Raw genomic sequence first — 15,374 nt, 5'->3', positions numbered from 1 at the left:
GCTCTTGCTGCCCTGTCGGGCAGCTTCTGCCCTATCTATTGCCAGAGTCTAGGTCGCACATTGGGCTCACTATCCACTTTGGAACTCACTGAACAAGAGTGGACGGCAATCACCCTTGTGCCAAAAGGAAGATCGATAAAATCAGAATCTAGCATCAGAATTTATGAATCGTGTATATCAGAGTACATACACATCACCACATACAACTCTGAGATTCATTTTCCTGCGGGCATACCTAACAAATCTATAGTATAGTAACTGTAAACAGGATCAATGAACAATAAACTATGCAAGTGCAAAAATATAAATAAATAGCGATAAATAATGAGAGCATGAAATAGCAAGATAGAGTCCTTAAAAGTGAGATCATTGGTTTTGGAAACACCAGAAATGGAATGAGTGTAGTTACCCCTTTGGTTCAAGAGTCTGATGGTTGAGGGGTAGTAACTGTTCTTCAGCCTGGTGGTGCGAGTCCCAGCAGCGAGAAAAGAGCATGGCCTGGGTGGTGAGGATCTTTGACAATAGCTGCTGCCTTTTTATGGCAATATTTTCATGTAGTTGTGCTCAATGGTTGGGATGGTTTCACCTGTGATGTACTGGACTGAATCCACTAACTCCTGTACAATTTTTGTTCCCATGCAAAGGTATTGTTGTTCCCATCCCAGGCCGTAATGCAGCCAGTCAACACACTATCCACTACACTTCTATAGAAGTTTGCCAAGGTTTTTGATGACATGCTGAAATCTGCAGACTCTCCCTCGCACACACTGACCTCTTACACAGAGACTCATTCAGAAAGTCATGAGGCATGAGATCAATGGAACCTTGGCTGTTTGGATAAAAAATTGGCTTAAAGGAAGAAAGCAGAGGGTAGTAGTGGAAGGAAAGTATTCTGCCTGGGGGTCAGTGACTAGTGGAGTGCCGCAAGAATCTGTCCTGGAATCCCTGCTCTTTGTGATTTTTATAAATGACCTGGATGAAGAGGCGGAAGGATGGGTGAGTAAGTTTGTGGATGACACGAAGATTGGAGGAGTTGTGGGTGGAGCCATAGGTTGTTGAAGGTTACAAGAGGATTTCGACAGGATGCAGAGTTGGGCAGAAAAGTGGCAGATGAAGTTCAATCCGGATAAGTGTGAGGTAATACATTTTGGAAGGACAAACCAGAAGGCTGAGTACAGGGTTAATAGTCGGTTACTTAAGAGTATGGATGAACAGAGGGACCTTGGGGTTCAAATCCATACATCCCTCAAGGGCACGAATAGCAAACACCTGAGGGCATATGTACAAAGTTAAGGGAAGGAAGTTTAGGGAGACATCAGGGGTAAGTTTTTTACACAGAGAGTTGTGGGTGCCTGGAATGACTTGCCAGGGATGGTGGTGGTGGCTAAGACATTAGGGGTATTTAAAAGCCTCTTGGACAGGCACATAGATGAAAGAAAAATAGAGGGTTATGGGGTAGTGTGGGTTTAGTATGTTTTTTTTAAGGATATACGGGTCGGCACAACATCAAGGGCCGAAGGGCCTGTACTGTGCTGTAGTATTCTAGTGTCTGGTGTCTAGTGTTCTAGTGACCCTCCCCCACTCTCACCCTCACAAACTGACCCTCCTCCACTCTCACTCTCACAAACTGACCCTCCCGCACACTCACCCTCACAAACTGACCTTCTCCCACGCTCACCCTTACGCACTGACCCTCTCCCACTCTCATCACAACATAGTACGGCCCATAGTGTTTTGTGGCCATTACAGTAGTCTTGAAAGTAGTCAATTGTAATGTAGGAAAACCACAGCAACCAATTTGCACACAGCAAGTTCCCACAAATGGCAGAGGCAATGACCTTGCCCACTCTCAGACAATGACCCTCCCCCACTCTCACACTCTGACTCCCTCTCCCATTCTCACTCTCACGCAGTGACGCTCTCACACCCAGACTGTCTTACACCCCAATGCTCTCTTAGCTTCCTGGTCCAGGAAACAGAAACAGAAAGGGAGTGTATTGGCATTGTGCAGCATGCAGAGAGATCAACGAGTGTGGACCCTGGTCAGGGGTCAGTGATCATCGGAGCAGGGGAAATCTGATGAATGTGTTTATGGATGCCTTGGGGAAGACAGCCCATCTCACAGGAGCAAGAGAGCAGGCTCTGGAACCTTTCCCTGTGATTGAAAGGCAGTGAGTCTTGCCGCCACATCCTCTGCAGCTCAGACACGAGAGGAAGTGAATGAGTCTCGTCACTTTCTCTCCCCTCATTCCTGGCAATCAGGGCCAAGTATTATCCCACTCACTCCCCTTGCTTCCTGAAGGATGAGGCCGGACAGCTGAGGAGGGAAACCAGCTGGTTCTCAACAGCAGCCACTATACATCACCATTACTGATAACGTCCATCGATCCTCGGGTCACTTCAATGAAGCCAGATCAATAACTGCATGTGTATGGTGACATTCACAGCTGTCAAATATGAACTAATAGTTCGTATTCACTTCTCAGAATTGATCATCTGTTTGCAACCCTTCTGTCATGTATCTTAAACATTAGTGGAAAACATTGGCATATTTCCAATCAATGTCAACATAGTTCATTCAGTGCTTGGAAGTGCTTAGTGATGGCTACTTCCAGTTTTTAAACCCTCTGAGATTAGATTGTAGAAACAATTTAAGATCTTACTTGAACTTCATGTACTTTCCCTTCCTGACTGCTGACCCTTCTAAAGATTTTGGCTGGTTCCAAGGCCATCGGATCAACCTTGTAACAATGTGCAGAAAATAACTTGAATGAACAATTATTTAAATTGACTCTTTATTTTGAAGCAACCAGTAGAGTTTTGAATAATTCTTCCACTGATAGTCCTAGGATGTCTCTCAGCATCAAAATTCAGCAGAAAGAGGAGACTTGCATTCATTAAAGTGCCTTTCACCAGAGCTTACAACTGACAAGGTATCTCTGAGGTGTTGCTGCTCTGTAGGCTGTACAGAGGTCAAAATGGACACAGCCAAGCTCCCAGATGTGGTGATTCACAAGTGCGTGTGATTTAGTGATGACGTGTGAGGAACTAATTCTCTGCTCCTCTTTGATAATATGTTCCGTTGCATTCAGACACTTATTTAAAAGCTCATTGAAAAGGCAGCACTTGTTGTGTATAAAAACATTTAAAAGGTATATGAACAGGCAGGGAATGGGGGAACAAAGACCACACTCAGGCAGAAGGGAATACAGATTCGTCCTAAATCCCCACCTGGCAGAAGACGTGATAAATCCGTACTGCGGGTCTCCCAAATGCCCATTCATATGTAGGGCCTGTACATAAATAGGGCGTTCACAAGCTGGGAATATTCAGTATGGTCAGCACAGACATGGTGGGCTGAATGGCCTGTTCTATGTTCCATTGCAATAGATGTGCAGCCTAACTCTTTGTATTCAAACATCTGGAGTGAGACTTCCATCCAGAACTATCTGAGGAGGAATTACTGACCCTTATTGTTCAGTTCAGTTCAACATAGTTTTGCTCTGGGGATTCCAGACCGCTTACGACAGCTCATATTAAATTTAAATAGTGTTCAGCAGCCACAGTGTCAGCTAGAAGAGATTATAGATTTGTTCCATGATGGACCTCAGGTTTCAAATGAAAAAGAATAAGAAATGTCTATTTTAGATGTAGTTGGAGTTACAAAATACACGTGGACTAAGATGTTAACTGTCCTGTGCTTTCACCAGTGGGATCATCAGTTGATCTGCCACCTGTCTTCAGGAGTTTCGGCCTGCTTACAATCAGGACTCCCTCGAGGTGGTGGGCCAGCAGTGCTAAAGCACCACTTCCCACTGGTGAGCTTAAAAACTTGGCATCTGCCTCTAACAGAGTTGTCGGTCACTTCCATCCAACAGATAGTCTACTCTTCAGGTGTCTATGCAACTATGCAAGGGTTTGCCAAAGATGTATACACTGTCTGACTGTCTGCCCCTCTGGACATTCTGCTGCCTCAGCTACAGCCCTGCTAGTTGACTTGATCTCTCTTCTAGTGAAGCCAAGGTCACGCAGCCACTTCTGGAGAGTGAACGCAATAAACCCACGGCAGCCTACTTTGAATGGATAGCATGAGACCTTCCACCCTCTGTCTCTGCACTCTGACCTAGAATAATTAAGGAAGACTTTAATGGGTGGAAGGAAGGAGGTGGCCTCATAAGCTGGCATCAAACTCTTAAATTCCTCTTTTCCCAAAAATATACTTTATAAATAAAATTTGCAAATAAATAATAGAGTACATTGATTTGTTGCCATTCACAGTACCAGACATACCATCCCAACTTGTTTGTAAGATTTATACTATAACATCATATCAATTTTTCTCATACGTCCATGAGCAGGACAGTGTGAGAGATCTTTAAATATAGCAGTCCCCCAGTGTTCAATGGTGGGAAGACCTTAAACAGACGTCCTTCCCCATAAAAACTTCAGTGCATTCCTCAGAGCATAAACCCGGGATCTGTAAAATGCCAGCGGCAATTTTACTAACAAATTTCAGCCAGGCCAAAGTGAAACCCTCACCAAGTTGATAGTCATTTGACAGCAGCAGATATTTATTGCAGGGCAGCTTCCCAAGAATAGTTCGCAGAGAGCAGAGTCCTGTATCACACAGCTAATTGGAGGCGAGCTTAATTGTTGCCAAGGCATTGTTTTCCAGATCTTCTTAGCAAATGGACATTCCTGAATGAGGTGGATGATAAACTCATTCCCGTCTCAGTCCCCAGAAGCAACACAAATGGTTCTGTGACTGTGAATGCGTGTTAAGGATCTAATGGGGAGGGCCCATTTAGCAACCATCCAAGCAAAGTCTTCATTCCTGCTTGAAAGAGCAGGCAATATACCAAACAGACTTTGTCAGTCAGTTCAGGAAAGCACCTAAGTTGATCACCAACTCTTTTCCCTGGAGTGCCTCAGGGACCTTCCATGCCTGACTTGACTGCTGGTGAAAGATGTTCAAAGTTCAAAGTAAATTTATTATCAAAGTACATATACGTGTATCAACATATACAATGCTGAGACTCATTTTCTTGTGGGAATACTCAATAAGTCCAATAACCATTATAGAATCTGTGAGAGACTGCTTCAGCAGGGTGAACAGCCAGTGTGCAAAAGACACCAAACTGTACAAAAACAAAAAAGAAAAATAAATAAAAAAGGAATAAATATCGAGAATATGAGATGAAGAATCCTTGAAAGTGAGCCGATAGGTTGTGAGAACAGTTCAGTGATGGGGCAAGTGATGTTATCCCTTCTGGTTCAAGAGCCTGATGGTTGAGGGGTAATAACTGTTCCAGTACCTGGTGGTGTGAGTCCTAAGGCTCCTGTACCTTCTTCCTGACGGCAACAGCGAGAGAGAGAGAGAAGAAGATATTCTGCTGCACAAACATTTCTACAAGCATAGGTAGCATGGCATGGTCCAAATGAATGCCAGCCCCTGTCCTTTGAAATACCAGGGACAGACAGATCCTGGTATATAGTAAGACTAGGTATTTGTGCTCCAATGATTTCTGTGCAGCTTGATATAGCCACACACAGAAGTGTAGCGTTATTATCTTCTACTTCTGCTGGGCTATCTTTGGGGAATCAGGGTTGACTTGCTTCCTTTCCAGTGTTGAGGGTTCTGAGGTGATTGAGGTTGTACAGATGGGATGCAAGACAAGTTTTCACTGTACCTCTGTACACGTGACAACAGCAAACCAATTTACCAATTTGTTTGATGTGTCATCTTGCTAACAAATTACTAAATAAACCTTCAAAGCTTCGGCTGCCTGAGTACTTGAAACTGCATCTCACATTTGCAATTGCCAAAGGGGAATGCTTCCTTTCAATAAATATAGTCATAGTCATACTTTATTGATCCCGGGGGAAATTGGTTTTCGTTACAGTTGCACCATAAATAATTCAATAGTAATAAATCCATAAATAATTAAATAGTATATGTAAATTATGCCAGGAAATAAATCCAGGACCAGCCTATTGGCTCAGGGTGTCTGACCCTCCAAGGAAGGCGTTGTAAAGTTTGATGGCCACAGGCAGGAATGACTTCCTATATCGCTCTGTGTTGCATCTCAGCGGAATGAGTCTCTGGCTGAATGTACTCCTGTGCCCAACAAGTACATTATCTAATGGATGGGAGACATTGTCCAAGATGGCATGCAACTTGGACAGCATCCTCTTTTCAGACACCACCGTGAGAGAGTCCAGTTCCATCCCCACAACATCACTGGCCTTACGAATGAGTTTGTTGATTCTGTTGGTGTCTGCTACCCTCAGCCTGCTGCCCCAGCACACAACAGCAAACATGATAGCACTGGCCACCACAGACTCGCAAAACATCCTCAGCATCGTCCAGCAGATGTTAAAGGACCTCAGTCTCCTCAGGAAATAGAGTCGGCTCTGATCCTTCTTGTAAACAGCTTCAGTGTTCTTTGACCAGTCCAGTGTATTGTCAATTCGTATCCTCAGGTATTTGTAATCCTCCACCATGTCTACACTGACACCCAGATGGAAACAGGAGTCACCGGTACCTTAGCTCTCCTCAGGTCTACCAGCAGCTCCTTAGTCTTTTTCACATTGAGCTGCAGATAATTCTGGTCACACCATGTGACAAAGTTTCCTACCGTAGCCCTGTACTCAGTCTCATCTCCCTTGCTGATGCATCCAACTATGGCAGAGTCATCAGAAAATTTCTGAAGATGACAAGACTCTGTGCAGTAGTTGAAGTCCGAGGTGTAAATGGTGAAGAGAAAGGGAGACAAGACGGTCCCCTGTGGAGCCCCGGTGCTGCTGATGGTTATATGGCCTCTAAATAAAAACTCAACATTCAAGCTCATAACAATTCATTTCAGGTTGTGGTCAAGATAAAAGAGATGGTGTTGGACCCATACATCTGCGCCCATGGTGGACTGCATACCAAGCTGAAAATTGTTCTGAATGCTAATAGTTCAATGCAGGAAGCTAAGGGGAATGGTCACTAGATACCTCATTGCTCTCTCAGTCTCACTAAATTTTCCTCATAAATAAACCAGTCATCACAGAAACTGATCTGGCAAGACTTCCTTGCATTTCCAAGGCCCTAGGCTTTGAAATTCCTTCCTTAGAATGAACCATCCCTGCAGCTCTCTTTTCTTTCTCAATATGGTCTTTAAAATCTACATCATTTATCAAACTTATCATTAGCTTTCTTAACTTCTCTGATGTAGCTTGGTGTCAGATTTGTCTGATAATGCTCCTTGGAGGAGTTTTGGCCCCTTGGTATTGTGAAAATTGTTGAGTCAGCTTTGTCACCATGCATCAGTAACAGCTTCTTCACATCACCAAGAGGAAGGCTGCTGAGGGAGGAAAGAACAATACGCAGGGATAGTTTCTGTTTAAGATGCTGGAAACAGTCAGTCAAGCAGCATCTGTGGGAAAAGAAGCAGAGTTAATATTTCGCGTCTGACATCTTTGTTCAGAAGTGGGAGAGAGATAAAATAAATCAGTTTTAAATTGCAGAGAGTGTGGGGAATGCTGAGGAGAAGAAGCAGGTGAGGCCAAATAGGTTAGTGTGGTTTCTTTGTCTGTGTTTTGTGTTGCTAATAATGAGGCTGTGGGATATGTCCAGCAAATCAGACTGTACTAACAGTAAACACAAAACTGACTCAAAATCACTCAAGGATGGCTGACAGAAATAGCAAGTACCAATGTAAAGAAAAGAGAGTTGGTGCAACAAAATATAAAGTTGACAGACTCAGTAATGAGTCTGGAAAGCTGTTACTTGTATAGACAGCAGATGCTGTTTCACAATGCTGAAGGCCACAGACTGGTTTCGACCTGAAGTGTCGAGAGCTCCTTTCCTCTTACAGATGCAGCCTGACCTCCCGAGTTCCTCCAGCAGATTGCTTACTGCTCCCGATTCCAGCATCTGCAACCTCTAGGGTCTCCTGCAGAAACTATGATGGATAAAATGAAGCTAAACAGCCGGAACTAAAAAGGGACAGTGCCCAAACAATGGTATCAGCTATAGAACTGTGCGCAGGATGTTAGGGATATCATTTTTGGAGCAGATAGTTTTAAAATGGATTTTATGAATATTTTGGTACTTTTATTACATTACGTGGACAATTAATAGAATTGTTAGTACAATTCATGCATTAAGTACTTCAGCTCTACTGACCTCTGAAAGAGTTCATGATTTAAACTTTTGGTAACATTTCACATTATTGTAAAATGCTTCTTTCTTAGTTTCAGAATACTTAGTGCATTACTGCTGAAACAAAACTTACGAGCATGTTAATTTCTCACAAATCAGTCAGTATAAACGGAAGAGGCATCTGGCTCGACACCTCAATAAGAGGAAGTTGTGGTAGCCTGAACTGTAATTTGTTTTGTAAACCACTTGGAAAGTACTGCTTCATTGGAACTGCCACTCCTATGATAAGTGCCCTGAGCCTGGAACTGCCCGATTACTACTGTGAAGTGTTTGTTTTGTGACTGTCAGAGGATGTCAAAACACTAGTTACCATAATAGCGTTCGGTATTGCTGTCAATCTTACACGATGTCACGATTGCCACTGAGATGGAATACAGTGAACTCTGCCTCACACCAGAGGCTGCTTGCTTAGTGCCAAGACTCAAACTTCACTACATCTGAGGAAGAGATTGTTAAAGTACCATTTTTCAGATTAAACATTTAATGAAAATCCATTCTATTATATCGAATGGAAATAAAAGATTCAACCATTCTATCTTGTTTTCTTGGCAACGTTAATATTTCAACCACCATTGTTTTTTTAAAAATATAGATTATTCGATCATGTCATCGTTGTTTAAGAAATCAAGAAATAAGAAAGGAAGGACAATGAAGTCAGGGAAGTATATGCTGGTTAGTCTGACATCAAAAACTTAAAAAATGCAATGGCCAAGAAAGCATACCGACACCTCTACTTTTTAAGAAATTCGGCATGTCCCTGACAACTCTTGCTAGTTTTTACAGATGCACCATGGAAAACATATTTTCCAGATGCATCACGGTGTAGTACAACTGCTCAGCCCAAGACTGTGAGAAATTGCAAAGAGTTGTAAGTACAGCCCAGTCCTTCAAGCAAACCAGACTCCCCTTTCCTTGGCTTTTTAATACGGTGCTAAGCGCCTGTTTATATTTCTGGAACACAGCCGACATTTTCAAGGGCCTTCATCTGAGTTACCCTTCCTTCTCCTTCCTCCCATTGGGCAGAAGGTGAAAAAGCTCGAGATCATTCACCACCAAACGCAAGATCAGCTTCTACCTCACTGTCAATGACCTCTTTTACGCCTAAGGTCTCTGAATCTATCTTGTCATGGCCTTGCAGTCTTCTTGCCTATCTGCGCTGCACCTTCTCTGTAACTGTAACATTATATTCTGCATCCTGTTTTTCCTTTTTGCACTACCTCAATGCACTTACACTGCCTGGATGGCAGACAAGCAAAAACTTATCACTGTATTTGGGTTCATAATAAACCAATTACCAGTGTAGAATCTATTATCCCTTATTATGATATGAAAGAATGCTTGAGAGAGCAGTAGAGAGTTCTGAGAGAGTGGGTGAAACTGGGTTGCTGACTACATTTAAGAGGGGCCAGGTGAGTAGTTGAAACAACTATGCGTATAGGGTGTTAGACCAAACGCTGAGGGATGGGATTAATAGAGAAACTTGCTCACTAGTCAACATGGATGAGTAGGGCAGAATGACTAGATTCCACAGTGTACAATTCACTTATACTGTGGGACATTAAGGATCCTCACCATTTGAGACCCAACCTCTTCTCATTACTGTCACTGGGGAGGAGGGACAGGAGCCTGACAACCCACACTGAATGTTTTAGGATCAGCTTCTTCCCCTCCACCAATGGGTTTCTGAACAGTCCATGAACCCATGAACACTACGTCATGGTTTTGTTCTCTTTTTGCACTGCTATTCTTTTCTTTATCTGTTTCTTATTGTAACTTGTAGCATTGTTTTATGCGTTGCACTGTACTGCTGCCGTAAAACAACAGACTTCACAGCAGACACTCAGTGACCGTTTTATTAGGTATACGTGTACACCTGCTCATTAATACAAATATCTAATCATCCAATCATGCAGCAGCAACTCAATGCACAAAAACATGCAGACGTGGTCAAGAGGTTCAATTGTTGTTCAGAACAAACATCAGAATGGGGAAGAAATGTGATCTAAGCAACTTTGACCATAGAATGTTTGTAGGTGCCAGATGGGGTGGTTTGAGCATCTCAGGAACTGCCGATCTCCTGGGATTTTCATGTACAGTGGTCTTTAGAGTTTACAGAGAGTGGTGCAAAAAATAAAAAGTATCCAATGAGCATCAGTTCTATGGGTGAAAACATCTTGTTCATGAGAGAGATCCTTGACTTCCTAACTGGAAGACCACAATCTGTGTGGATTGATGATAACATATCCTCCTCGCTGATGATCAACACTGGCACACCTCAGGGGTGTGTGCTTAGCCCACTTCTCTACTCTCTATATACATATGACTGTGTGGCTAGGCATAGCTCATATACCTCTATAAATTTGCTGATGATACAACCATTGTTGGTAGAATCTCAGGTGGTGACGAGGGGGCGTACAGGAGTGAGATATGACAACTAGTGGAATGGTGCCACAGCAACAACCTGGCACTCAATGTCAGTGAGACGAAAGAGCTGATTGTGGACTTCAGGAAGGGTAAGACAAAGGAACACATACCAAACCTCATAGAGGGATCAGAAGTGGAGAGAGTGAGCAGTTTCAAGCTCCTGGGTGTTGCGATCTCTGAGGATGTAACCTGGTCCCAACATATCGATGTAGTTATAAAGAAGGTAAGACAGCCACTATACTTTATTAGGAGTTTGAAGCATGTCAACAAGTGCACTCAAAAACTTCTATAGTTGTACTGCGGAGGCTGCATCACTGTCTGGTATGGAGGGGCTACTATACAGGACCGAAAGAAGCTGCAGAATGTTATAAATCTAGTTAGCACCATCTTGGGTACTAGCCTACAAAGTACCCAGTTCATCATTAAGGAGTGGTGACTCAGAAAGGCAGCGTTCATTATTAAGGACCGTCAGCACCCAGGGCATGCCCTTTTCTCACTGTTATCATCAGGTAGGAGATACAGAAGCCTGACGGCACACACTCAGTGATTCAGGAACAGCTTCTTCCCCTCTGCCATCCGATTCCTAAATGGACATTGAATCATTGGACACTACCTCACTTTTTAAAAAAATATGCAATATTTCTGTTTTTGCGAGTTTTTAAAAAATCTATTCAATATATGTAGTTGATTTACTTGTTTATTTATTATTACTATTTTTAATTTTATTTACAGTATTTATTTTTTTCTCCGCTAGGTTATGTATTGCATTGAACTGCTGCTACTAAGTTAACAAATTTCACTTCACATGCCAGTAAACCTGATTCTGATTCTGAGGTCAGAGGAAAATGACCAGGCACTTTGCATTTTGCAGAGACAGTGTTCGTGCTACTGAGGTGCCTGCTGCAGCTCTCAAAAGCAGATATAAGTTTTGTGCCTGGTCTGTGGTCTGGCTTAGCAGAATAGTTAACCAGTAGAATTGGCATTAGTGAGCCAATTGATGTGGTATACCCGGAATTTCTGAAAGCCATCGCAAGGGTATTATGCATAAGATTAGTAAACAGGCAGTACAGGAACACATACAAAATGCTGGAGGAACTCAACAGGCCAGGCAGCATCTATGAAAAAAAAGTACAGTCGATGTTTTGGGCCGAAACCCTTTGGTAGGACTGGAGAAGAAAAGCTGAGGAGTAGATTTGAAAGGTGGGGGAGGGGAGAGAGAAGCGCCAGGCGATAGATAAAACTTGGAGGGGGAGGGATGAAGCAAAGAGCTTGGAAGTTGATTGGTGAAAGAGACAGAAGGTCATGGAAGATAGAAAAAAGTGGGGTGCGGGGGGCAGGAGAACCAGAGGGAGGCAATAGATGGGCAAGGAGATAACATGAGAGAGGGACAAGGGGATGGGAGATGGTGAAGGGTGGTTGGTGGAGGTATTACTGGAAGTTTGAGAAATCGATGTTCATGCCATCAGGTTGGAGGTTACCCTAATGGAATAAAAGGTGTTGTTCCTCCAGCCTAAGTGTTGCCTCCTCTCAGCAGTGGAGGAGGCCATAGATGGACATACTGGAATGGGAATGGGAAGTGGAATTAAGATTGGTGACCAAGGGAGATCCTGCTCGTTCTGGCGGATGGAGCGTAGATGCTCAGTGAAGCAGTCTCCCAAACTATGTTGAGTCTTACAGGAGGCCACACTGGGAAAGATGTGTCTGGTGGTGGGATCCAGTTGGAGGTGGCGGAAGTTTTGGAGAATTAATGTGCTGGACGCGGATGCTGGTGGGGTGGTAAATGAGGACGAGGAACCTTATCCCTAGTAGCGTGGCGAGAGGATGGCGTAAAAGCAGATATGCGTGAAATGGAAAAGATGCAGTTGAGAAAGGGAAGGGAAGTGTCGGAAATGGACCAGGTGAATTTAGGGTTGGGTGGAAGTTGGAGCAAGGTGGATGAAATTGATGAATTCATCGTGGGTGCAGGAAGCAGCATCAATGTGGTCATTGACGTAGCATGGGAAACCTCACTTCTCTTTCTCGATTTCACTGTCTCTATCTCTGGAGACAGCCTATCCACCGATGTCTATTATAGACCCACGGACTCTCACAACTACCTTGTCCCACCCTGCTACTTGTGAAAACACCACCCCCTTCTCTCAATTCCTCTGTCTCTGCCGCATCTGCTCGCAGGATGAGGCTTTTCATTCTAGAACGAAGGAGATGTCCTCCTTTTTCAAAGAAAGAGGCTTCCCTTCCTCCACCATCAATGCTGCCCTCAACCACATCTCTTCCATTTCACACACATCTGCTCTTACCCCATCCTCCCGCCACCCTACCATGGGTAGGGTTCCTCTTGTTCTCACCTACACCCCACTAGCCTCTGCGCCCAGCACATAATTCTCAGAAACTTCCTCCACCTCCAACTGGATCTCACCACCAATCACATCTTTCTCAACCCCCACTTCCTGCTTTCTGCAGGGATTGCTCCCTATGTTACTTCCTTGTTCATTCATCCCTCCCCACTGAGGAGTGCAAGCAGAACAAGTACTTCACCTGCCTCTACACCTCCTTCTTCACTACTACTTCAGGGTCCCAAATAGTCCTTCCAGGTGAGCCGATACTTCACCTATGAGTCTGTTGGGCTCATGTACTATGTTTGGTGCTCCTGGTGTGGCCTCTTGTACATCGGTGAGACCCGATGTAGATTGGGAGACTGCCTCACAGGGCATTTGCCAGAATGAGCAGGATCTCCCAGTGGCCACCTATTTTAATTCCCCTTCCTATTCCCATTCCCATTCCCATTCCGATATGTCCATCCATGGCCTCCTCCACTGTTGAGAGGAGGCCACACTTAGTTTGGAGGAACAACACCTTATATTCCATTAGGGTAGGCTCCAACCTGATGGCACAAACATCGATTTCTCAACCTTCCAGTAATGCCTCCATCACCACCCCCCCCCACCCCAGGCTTCACCATTTCCCATCCCTTTGACCCTCTCTTATGTTATCTCCTTGCCTGCCCATCGCCTCCCTCTGGTGCTTCTGCCACCCCCCCCCCACCACCACCACTTTTGTCTTTCTTCCGTGGCCTTCTGTCTCTTTCACCAATCAACTTCCGAGCTCTTTGCTTCATCCCTACCCTTCCAAGTTTCACCTACTGCCTAACGTTTATCTCTTTCCTCCCCCCCCACCTTTCAAATCGACTCCTCAGCTTTTTTTCTCCAGTCCTGCTGAGGTGTTTCGGCCCGAAACACCAACTTTACTGTTTTTCATAGATGCTGCCTGGCCTGCTGAGTTCCTCCAGCATTTTAACCATAGAACCATAGAAACTACAGCACAGAAACAGGCCCTTTGGCCCTTCTTGGCTGTGCCAAACCATTTTCTGCCTAGTCCCACTGACCTGCACATGGACCATATCCCCCCATACACCTCCCATCCATGTATCTGTCCAATTTATTCTTAAATGTTAAAAAAGAACCCACATTTACCACCTCGTCTGGCAGATCATTCCATACTCCCACCATTCTCTGTGTGAAGAAGCCCCCACTAATGTTCCCTTTAAACTTTTCCCCCCTCACCCTTAACCCATGTCCTCTGGTTTTTTTTACCCCTTGCCTCAGTGGAAAAAGCCTGCTTGCATTCACTCTATCTATACCCATCATAATTTTATATACCTCTATCAAATCTCCCCTCATTCTTCTACGCACCAGGGAATAAAGTCCTAACCTATTCAACCTTTCTCTGTAACTGAGTTTCTCAAGTCCCGGCAACATCCTTGTAAACCTTCTCTGCACTCTTTCAACCTTATTTATATCCTTCCTGTAATTTGGTGACCAAAACTGAACACAATACTCCAGATTCGGCCTCACCAATGCCTTATACAACCTCATCATAACATTCCAGCTCTTATACTCAATACTTCGATTAATAAAGGCCAATGTACCAAAAGCTCTCTTTACGACCCTATCTACCTGTGACGACACTTTTAGGGAATTTTGTATCTGTATTCCCAGATCCCTCTGTTCCACTGCACTCCTCAGTGCCTTACCATTAACCCTATATGTTCTACCTTGGTTTGTCCTTCCAACGTGCAATACCTCACACTTGTCAGTATTAAACTCCATCTGCCATTTTTCAGCCCATTTTTCCAGCTGGTCCAAGTCCCTCTGCAGGCTCTGAAAACCTTCCTCACTGTCTACTACACCTCCAATTTTTGTATCATCAGCAAACTTGCTGATCCAATTTACCACATTATCATCCAGATCATTGATATAGATGACAAATAACAATGGGCCCAGCACTGATCCCTGTGGCACACCACTAGTCACAGGCCTCCACTCAGAGAAGCAATTCTCTACCACCACTCTCTGGCTTCTTCCATCGAGCCAATGTCTAATCCAATTTACCACCTCTCCATGTATACCTAGCGACCGAATTTTCCTAACTAACCTCCCATGCGGGACCTTGTCAAAGGCCTTACTGAAGTCAATGTAGACAATATCCACTGCCTTCCCTTCATCCACTTTCCTGGTAACCTCCTTGAAAAACTCCAACAGTTTGGTCAAACATGACCTACCACGCACAAAGCCATGTTGACTCTCCCTAATAAGCCCCTGTCTATCCAAATGCTTGTAGATTCTGTCTCTTAGTACTCCCTCCAATAACTTACCTACTACTGACGTTAAACTCACTGGCCTATAATTTCCCGGATTACTTTTCGATCCTTTTTTAGACAACGGAACAACATGAGCCACTCTCC

This window comes from Mobula hypostoma, chromosome 3 (genome assembly GCF_963921235.1).
Source record: "Mobula hypostoma chromosome 3, sMobHyp1.1, whole genome shotgun sequence".
Lineage (NCBI taxonomy): Eukaryota > Metazoa > Chordata > Chondrichthyes > Myliobatiformes > Myliobatidae > Mobula > Mobula hypostoma.
The sequence above is the reverse complement of the archived record's forward strand: the minus strand, read 5'-3'. Positions refer to the sequence as shown.